The sequence below is a fragment of the Eriocheir sinensis genome, unplaced genomic scaffold (genome assembly GCF_024679095.1).
Source record: "Eriocheir sinensis breed Jianghai 21 unplaced genomic scaffold, ASM2467909v1 Scaffold469, whole genome shotgun sequence".
NCBI classification, from domain to species: domain Eukaryota; kingdom Metazoa; phylum Arthropoda; class Malacostraca; order Decapoda; family Varunidae; genus Eriocheir; species Eriocheir sinensis.
The window spans coordinates 152871-162784 of NW_026111797.1; positions in this window are offsets into that span (position 1 = coordinate 152871).

Consider the following 9914-nt stretch of genomic DNA (forward strand, 5'->3'; position numbering starts at 1 on the left):
ACAGGAAAGTGAGTGTGAATAAGGCAATATGAAAAGTGTTGAAAGTTGTATGTTTTAATGAGAATGGAATAATTAATGAATTCAAGAGAAGAATGGTTGTCAAGATTTGTATGAAAGGGGGAATGGATGTGTTTGGACTGAGTGACACCCACTTTCTCATGGATATGGAAGAGGATATTTTACTTATATCATCATCATCATTTCATGGACGCCTGCTCCTAGGAGCTCCCACAAGGGGATGGCCACGGCAGAAGAGTTTCCAACTTTCTCAATCCAGACACTCCCTCCTTGCCTGCTCAAAGTTTCTCAAAGATCTTTCCACCCCTCTCCCTAACGTACTCTTGCACCCTATCCCTCCATTTCACTGGAGGTCGTCCTCTAGCATTCCCTCCCTCTATCTCACTGACATATACCCTTCTGGTCATCTTACTCTCCTCCATGTTTTTAACCATATCATATTGGAATGTTGACAGTTACTAAATACATTTGTCATGTCTGCTCATCTATATTTATGAAGTGTATACTAAACTGTATTTAAAATGAACATATTCACATGAGACTTAAAACATTACAGATATTGCTGGTTATACAGAAACAAGGAAATCATCATCTTCCAAATCAAAAACATCAAAGCTCCTCCACAGATATAGAACCAGAGTAAAAAGGTTATTGAAAAGAGTTCATTTACTTAAGACGGTCAGGAAGGACTGTTCCAAATGCACATTACCTTCAGAAATAATAAAAAATGCTTCTAAATACCTAAAAGGTTATGGCCTTGAGTTTTTCAAAAGTCAGATCCAGTTAGCAGGTTCCAAAAAAAAGGGCAGACGTTACTCAGATGAGCAACGTTCATTTGCCTTGTCCCTTTATTTTAGGAATGCAAGAACCTATAATTTGTTATCACACATATTTGTCCTCCCCACTCCAAGGATGCTAAGATACTGGATGAAAAGAATTATGTTCAATGTTGGCTGGAATCAATCCCTCTTTGAAATTTTGAAAAGAAAGGCTGAAAATATGTCTGAGCAGGATAAAGTTTGTGGAGTAGCATTTGATGCAATTTCTGTCAAGGAGAAGATGAATTATAACATAGCCCAAGATGAGGTTGATGGACTTGAAAATTTAGGTGTATATGGGTCATCAGATTCAACTGCAAAGTATGCCATGGTATTTATGGTTAAAGGTTTAGCCTCTATGTGGAGACAGACTTTAGGTTATTTTTTGTTTAGTAAGAGCATTAAGCCAGATGTCCTCAAGTGCATGCTATTAGATTGTTTGACCAAGTTGAAGGATACAGGTTTACAGCCTAAGTTTGTCATATGTGATCAAGATGCAACAAATAGAAGTCTCTACCTAAAGCTAAATATTTCAGCACAATTTATAATACACAATGAGGAAAAGATACATTTCTTTTATGACACACCACATCTGCTTAAAAGTGTCCGTAATAATCTGATGAAATATGATTTTGTTGTCAATAAAAACTCAGTGGTAAAATGGCATTATATTGAAGAGTTTTACAAAAGAGACAATGCCATGACCTTGCGCCTTGCACCTAAGCTCTCAGCAAAACATATATATTGCAATACATTTGAAAGAATGCGCGTTTCCTTAGCTGCGCAAGTTTTCAGTCAGAGTGTTGCAGCAGGCATACACACTTATGCAGAATTAGGGGCCTTGCCATCTGAAGCTTCTCAAACAGCATTTTTTGTAGAAAAAATGGATAAGCTATTTGATTTATTTAATAGCTGTCAAATAAACCACTTCAAAAGTAGTAAATGTGCCATATCAGAAAAAAATGGACAGTTCGAAAGACTAGTTGAATTCGAATCATGGATTAATTCCTTGGAAGTAATTGGCACTAAAAGACCACTTCCATGCATTTCTGGGTGGAGGCTGAATTTGGCAAGCATGAAATTACTTTGGGAAGATATGCATTTAAATCATAATTATAAGTATTTGATGACTAATAGGCTTAATCAAGATGCCCTAGAAAATGTATTTAGCACCATCCGAAATGCTGGAGGAAACAGTGACGCACCAACTTGTCAAATATTTAAGAAGCTAATAAATGGTATGATGAGCAACCACATATTTCAGTCATCAGTTAGGGCTAACTGTTTGGATGATGCAATGCCTATTTTACAATTCATGAAAATGAGTGACATAGACAAGTTTCATACTTTTGAACTGATTAGACCCAAAGGCAAAGAAAAGAATTCCTCAGGCATTGAGGATGATTTTGAGGAGGAAAATCTAGAAAGCCAGGAGCAAGTAGGAGGCAGTACCATTGATAATGCTTTTTCTGATTATTTTTCATCTTTTAACCCTTGTTTTGATCATGACAAAGAGGTGAGCAGTGACATAGAAGAGACTGATGATAATTCCTCAAAAAATGACCAACAAAGTAATTGCATAAATTTAGAGTCTTTTCAGAATAATTCGCTGGCAAATTATTTCTCATCTTTTGATCCTTTAAGTGAGGAAAGTAATACAACATTTAATTCCACTTCATATGATGGGACTGAGGAAAATGCAATATCGTATGTAGCAGGTTATATGTGTCATGTAATAAGTAAACATCATGACTGTGAAACTTGTAGATTGAAAGTGACTGATCCTCATTACACAGTCACATCTGATAATATATACCAAGCACTAAAAGATTCAGAAAATAAAAGATATTTAAAGTATCCTAGCAAATTGGTCATTGAAATGATCAAAGAATATGAATTCATTTTTAGGGCACACATTAAAGACTTTATTTTCAAGTCGAATGTGAGTGCCAATATGTTAGAGGTAATGAAAAATAGGACTGAAAGAAAAAATTATTTATGTGAGGAACTTCACAAAATTATGATGAAAAAATATGTTAGTATGAGAATTCATTACTATGTAAAATTCTTTGATAGAAATTTAGGAAAAAGGGGAAGAGGTGAAAGTATTGGAGACTGTGGTGAGAAACGGAATAGGAAATTAGCAAAAATTGCACATACTTAATACCTATATAGTACATAATACTATTTTGTATCTTTACAGAAAAAAAGGATTTTCTAATCTCAAGGGCATGTATACTGCTTGAAGTAAATTATGCTTTATTTTGTGCCTGTTGCTTGATTTTGTTTATCTGCTGTATGTTTGTGCTTGCTTGATTTGTGTTTATGCTTACCTTATGCTTTGTTGGCCTATGCATCTGCTTGCATGTGTGAAATGCATGTTATTTTATGTGTACTTCAGATAATCTTTATAAGTTCTGCTTTTTACACATGTTTGCTTTACTCTTCTTCAAGCTATGTCCTTGTGTAAGACCGGTATAAACCAATTTATATGGCCTGGTATTATGTAACTTTTCTAAGTGAGTGTACTCGTCTATTTGTTGTGTAATTTTCTTTAGTATTCTCATTCCTATATTGCATGAGATTATTGCTTTGTATTACTGTCTGATTATCTTTCTTTACTTTGTGTATAATTATGAGACCAATATTTCTTTCTCATATTTTCTTTTGCTTGTGTGTCTGTGTTCATGCATTTTCTATAATGCACAATGCATGCCATGTATCTATATGGCTGCAAATATTGGTTGTATATAATTTTATAGACAAATACAACTGAACTTTACCTTTATAGCATTGTTTCTTTGTCCAAAATACTCTAATTAACTTATGTAAGTAAATAGCCATTTTACAAATCTATCTATCTATCTATCTATCTATCTATCTATCTATCTATCTATCTATCTATCTATATATATATCTATATATATATATATATATATATATATATATATATATATATATATATATATATATATATATATATATATATATATGTGTGTGTGTGTGTGTGTGTGTGTGTAAAAATACACTTCATGAAGTATGGTCTTCGCAGTTACCACCCACCACTGATGAAATATATCATAATAATCATATAATACATAATGAATGATGAAAAAATAAATATTGTTGATACATAAAGTCAAAAATAAGATCTACTCATACATATGATACAAACTAGAAAGCGATAAGGTCACAAGAAGATGAAGAGGAGACCGTGCACCTGCAGACGACGTACTTGATATAGTTTGGCGTCGGCCCAACAGATGGCGCAGCTGGTCTATATCTGCCTCACATTTTCTTTATCGCTTTTAGGTAGAAGCTTTCCCATCTTTCTTCTATAGTCTTTGGGGAGTTTGGAGGCGAGCATCATGGAGTACGGGAACAAACATAGGTTGAAGACACTATAAGGATGCATAACGTCCTACGATAGAGTATACAGAGCGTGTTTTAAGCAAGTATATCCGAATAGCGAGGCAGAATAAGAACAAAATTAGTTCACACCATATTCTCTTCTGTTGATATGTGGCAAAAGGGAACAGACAGTCGGAGGCAGAGGCGAAGAGGAAGTCGAAGAGGCACTTAAACCATCAGTCCGCATGTATATAGCCTAATAGCAGATGAAAATAAAGACAACATCTGTTATCGTGTACAGGTAGCAAGACAGAGATGACATTTGGCGGAAGAGGCTGGATCATGAAGTAAGGCGAAGAGGAGGTAGAGGAGGCACTTAAACCACCATTCCGTAATACCTAATCAGAATAAAGGCGGATTATATTATTATTCTATGCTTCCGTGTGTACAGGAGGCAAGAGGAAGCTTAGAGTTGGAGGAAGAGGCTGGATCATGGAGGAAAGCGAAGAGAAGGGAGGAGGAGCACTTAAACCACCATCCCGTAATACCTAATCACAATAAAGGCAGATTACATTCTTACTTTATGCTTCCGTGTGGAGGCAAGAGGAAGCTTACGGTTGGAGGAAGAGGCTGGGTCATGGAGGAAGGCGAAGAGAGGTACAGAAGGAGCACTTAAACCCCCATCCCGTAATATCTAATCAGCATAAAGGTAAAGTTTTCCTGGGTTGCCATTGTGTTATTTTTCTTGCCCAATTGTTATCTGTTCTACGCACCATATGACCTTCCCAAGTCTGTGTTATGTCGAATTCATTGAGTTGGCTTCTTTCGGTACTTGCGACAGCTATCAACTTCCTCCCTGCCATATGTGTGGAAGGATATAATAGAACTTTGTCTCTATTATAACTAAACTCCTTTCCTTCTTTCCCTCGTCATCTTATTCCACAGGCCGATCTCCACGTCACCCTGTCTGTGTCTCCCAAGCTCCCTTTCCTTTAGCTGGCCATTATGAAGAAAATTTTGCGTGTATTTTGATTAGGTTTTAAATTCCATGCTCTGTGTGTAATGGGCACAGGGCGCGACAATAACAACCATCCACGGAAATACTGCGGCACCCGTCATTGCTGCGCCTGCTAATGAAACACGTTCGTTGCCGAGGTGCTCAAGAGTCGCGGGTTAATTTGACTCTTAAGCTCGGGCCGACAAACTGTATACGTAGGTTGTGGGGGCGAGCTTGTTCGTGTAGCTATTAGGTCCGTATTCTCAGACGCTTCCGGCTGTCACAGTAACTATTCTCCAAGGCCAGAAAGGAGATTGGTCGTGTTCTCATGAGTGTTTATTTGCGTTCATGGTGCAGAAGCCTTGTCAAACTATTACTGCGCTCCTAAAACCACCCCTGGAAATACTAACACAACCTCTACGTAGGCCTGGATTCTCAGATGTTTTCGGTCCTCGTAACAACTATTTCCAAAGCTCACAAAGGAGATTAGTCGTGTTCTCATGAGTGCTTTCCACGCTCATGGCGCAGAAGTCATGTCAAACTATCACCAGGCTCATAAAACTACCCTTGGAAATACAAAAGCCTTATTTGACGTGAGTGTGTAAGCCCCGAAGTGTCCAAGGCCCGTATTCTCAGATGGTTTTGGCTCCCACAATAACTTTTGTTCCAAGGCCACAAAGGAGATTAGTCGGGTTCTCATGAGTTCTTTCCACGTTCATGGTGCAGAAGCCTTGTTAAACTATCACCAGGCTTATAAAACTACCGTAGAAATACCACTAACCTCTACAAAAGCCATGAGTGTTGGATGAGTGGAACAGGCTGAGAAGTCATATTGTAAACGCCAATACGATAAACGCATTAAAATATTGATTAGATAACTTCATTGATAGTGATGTTAGGTGGGGTTAGGACCGTTAGGTTTGCAAGAGCTGCCTACCGACCTCTTGCTGTTTCCTTACGTTCTAATGTTCTTATCAAATATGGGTGTAAAAGCCCATATTCCTAAACGTATCGACACCTCATTTCGCCTTTTCAAAAAGATTCATAGAAGTTGCTAGGAATTCCAGAGACTGTTTTGTGATGCTGGTGATAGTTTTACACGACCTCTGCATCTTGAACGGGAAAACCACCCATGAAAACTCAGTTAATCTTCTCTGTGGCCTTGGCAAATATACGTAAAGGGAACCCGAAACGTTTAAGAACATGGACCAATGAGCCTCGAAGTGTTTCCGAATGTGTACCCAGGAAAAGGCTGCCGGGTTAGGTCTGAGTGAGGTTGTCTTTCTCGTGTCTGTCTTAACGCCTTTATTCGGTGACTTCTTCGAGAATAATCAACTTTATATTCGTTTCATTACTTTTTTGTCAACTTCCTAAAGCAAATAATGAACCACTGTCATATTGGGGTACTTTTTCTTTCTTTTTTTTCCTCTCTCAGCCACTCTCAGAAATATCTTCGTATTAGATCCTTCCCTAAAGACGAGACTTCCTCCAAAATAAATACCCGTGACCTTACTTTAACCTTTCCAGCCCTTATGCAGTAATGAAAGTGGGGTAGTGCTACTTATTATTTTCTTTATCGTCTTCAGACACTCTCAGAAATATCTTCGTAGCAGATTATTCCCAAGGATAAGACTTCTTCCAAAATAGACTTTCATTATTCTACCTTATCTTAACCTTTTCCAGACCCCAGTAATTTAAAATGGGCATAAATAAGAAATCTCAAACAGCGCATTAGCCCACCTCTGCACGGAGGCATCATAAGAGTGGGAGTCCGCGGCATTGTGCACTGTAATGGAAGCGAACCCGTAAGTGGGAGGCCGGGTGGTCACGTTCCTCGCATTGCTCCAGCGGGACCTGGGGCCGCGTGGGGTGACTTGGACCACCAGCCTCCTAGGCCGCGGCGGCACGCGCAGGAACCGTCGACACACGGGGCTCCTTCATTAGTTCGTGATTACTGAAACGTTCACATGATGAAGTGAGTAAAGTTATAGGGAGATCCGCTATAGCTGTGCGTGGCATTGGTGCTCACCTATGTTGCATTGGCCTTTGTGCCTGTGTTGGGATTCGAACCCAGGCTCCCAGATTCGTACTTAGGGATGCATGCTAACCACAGCACCGCGGAGACACAAAGAGAGTTCATAAGAAGCAGGTGATAATCTGAACATTCTATATCTAAATACATAAACACATTGCTTTATCAGTTTGTAATTACTGAGACTTCTATGCAGTAAGTAATTATATGAAAAAAATGTGCATCACTTTCAAACAAACAGATAAACAGACACGTAGCTTCTAATTACGGCCAAGATTTATTATTGTATTTCGAGAAATAGATAAGAGAGAGAGAGAGAGAGAGAGAGAGAGTATTTGAAGAGCCTGTGTGTGGAACAAAATTAAATGTCCATTGTTACACATACACATATAAACATACAAATACAAAATACACATCTGAAAAGCATGAAAATATAATTTGTAATAAGAGTCAGTTTGTCACTAGTTATGCATCTCTCTCTCTCTCTCTCTCTCTCTCTCTCTCTCTCTCTCTCTCTCTCTCGTATAGTTTCACAGGTACTACTACTATACGCGAGTACAAATTCAAGCCTTCGTGTCAACGTAAGGCACGACTGTTGACTCTACCGTGTGTCATTATGAGTGTGTGTTGTGGGTGTGGTTAGTGTGTGTCCCTCCCCTGTCAGACTCTCCCGGACGAGGGTGTGCAAACAGTATTTAAAAGTCAACGTACACAACATTAATCCAGAAGCCCCGACCTGTCCATCCCCCTTACAGAGTTATATGTGGTAACCCTGTGCTTCCCCTCCTTCCAACTCCAAGCTAACACTGCCTGCACGCCAACCTCCTCATTCAACAAGTCAAGGGCCGTAATGACTCCGTATTCTCAGACGCTTTCGGCTCCTGCAACAAATGTTTCTCAAGGCCCCAAAGGAGATTAATCGGGTTCTTAAGTGTGTTCTCTAACATTCGTGGTACAGAAGCCTTGTCAAACTATAACTAGGCTCGTAAAACTACCCATGGAAATACTGGCACAAACTCTACCAAAGCCTTAACAAATTAGGTGTGTTAGGCTCGAAATGTTTGAGAATATGTTCCACTTGTATTACGTACCCATCCAGTGTTAAATTAAAACTAGGAATAAGTTCATACAACTACCCATGAAAATAATAACCCAGCCTCTACCATAGCCTTATCAAATGTGTGTGTGTGTGTGTGTGTGTGTGTGTGTGTGTGTAAGCCCCCAAAGGTTTGTGAGTACGGGCCTTACTGCTACGCTTCCCTCCATGATGTACACACCATCTAAATTTAACCGTATTAAGAAAACAAAGACCTTCTCTGTACAGAGCTACCAACATGGCTCGCTTTCACAATCGTTTTGTTTGTTTTGATCGTTACCAATGGCGCCGATCGCCACTATAGTATTTCCACGTAAAACTGTCCGATAGGGTAGCTGCGGCTGCGGGGTTAGCCTAGTCCCGCACCTTGCCACACACTCTCAACACCTCTCGCTTCGTCTGCAGCCGCCACTACCCCATAGGCCAGTTTCACGTAAAATATCATAGCGGCGATCGCCGCCATTGGTAACGATCAGCACAAAGTGACTGTGAGAGCGACCATAAGTTATTAGCCTCTTATTTTCCTTGGAAGGTTGAAAGCACTTAATATGGAGGGTCTAGTTGAATATACTACTTCTACTACTACTACTACTACTACTATACTACTAATAATGCTACCACTACTACTTCCACTACTAATTCTACTACTACTACTACTACTACTACTACTGACCCAAACCAAGGTGCTGACCCACAAATAAGGAAGGGAAGGGAGAAGGGGCGGAATATTTTCTCTTCTATTGTTGTTTGTCACATTTAACAACAATAAATGACATGGTAGTAAACTGGCGTATTACTTTCATTCTCGGTTCTACGTAGTTCAAGTATAGTATATTTTGTATATTCTTTTTTAATCACCTTTAGCAGCGATAGATAACAACATGGAAGACTAGCCTATTATTTTCACTCTGTTCTGTGGATCACGATAAATAAATTCAACTCATAAACCCATTGTTATTATTACAGTCAACCACCAGTTCCCTCACTTAGTGCAATAGTTAATGTCTCAGAAGACTGGCAAACATTTTTCACAAAGGTTCTGCGGTTCACGGTAACTGCATAACTGCAGCGTCGAAATCATCCATTATTATAAGAACATAAGAACGTAAGGAGTCTGCAAGAGACCGGTTGGCCTATATAAGGCAGCTCCTGTACACTCAACCCCACCTTACCTCACCATCCATGGCTTTATCTAACCTTTTCTTGAATGTATCTACGGTATTGGCACCCACAACATGGCCCCCAAGCCTGTTCCATTCGTCCGCCACTCTATTGGTGAACTAATTCTTGCCTATGTCTTTTATTATCCTTATTCTTGTTCTTATCCTTATTCCGATACTTATTATATCTAACTAGAAAATATATACGTAAATGATTTAGTGCGTGTATTCGAAATATTTGAGAGAGAGAGAGAGAGAGAGAGAGCAATGATTTTTTTTATAAACAACTGTTTCGTCTCTCTCTCTCTCTCTCTCTCTCTCTCTCTCTCTCTCTCTCTCTCTCTCTCCACGTATCCTCAGCGCGTCAAAAGCAGCAGTAATATGGTGTTTTGCGGAGGTTTGGTTCAGTCTCCGTCCCGCCGCTCGCTCATAACTCGCACGC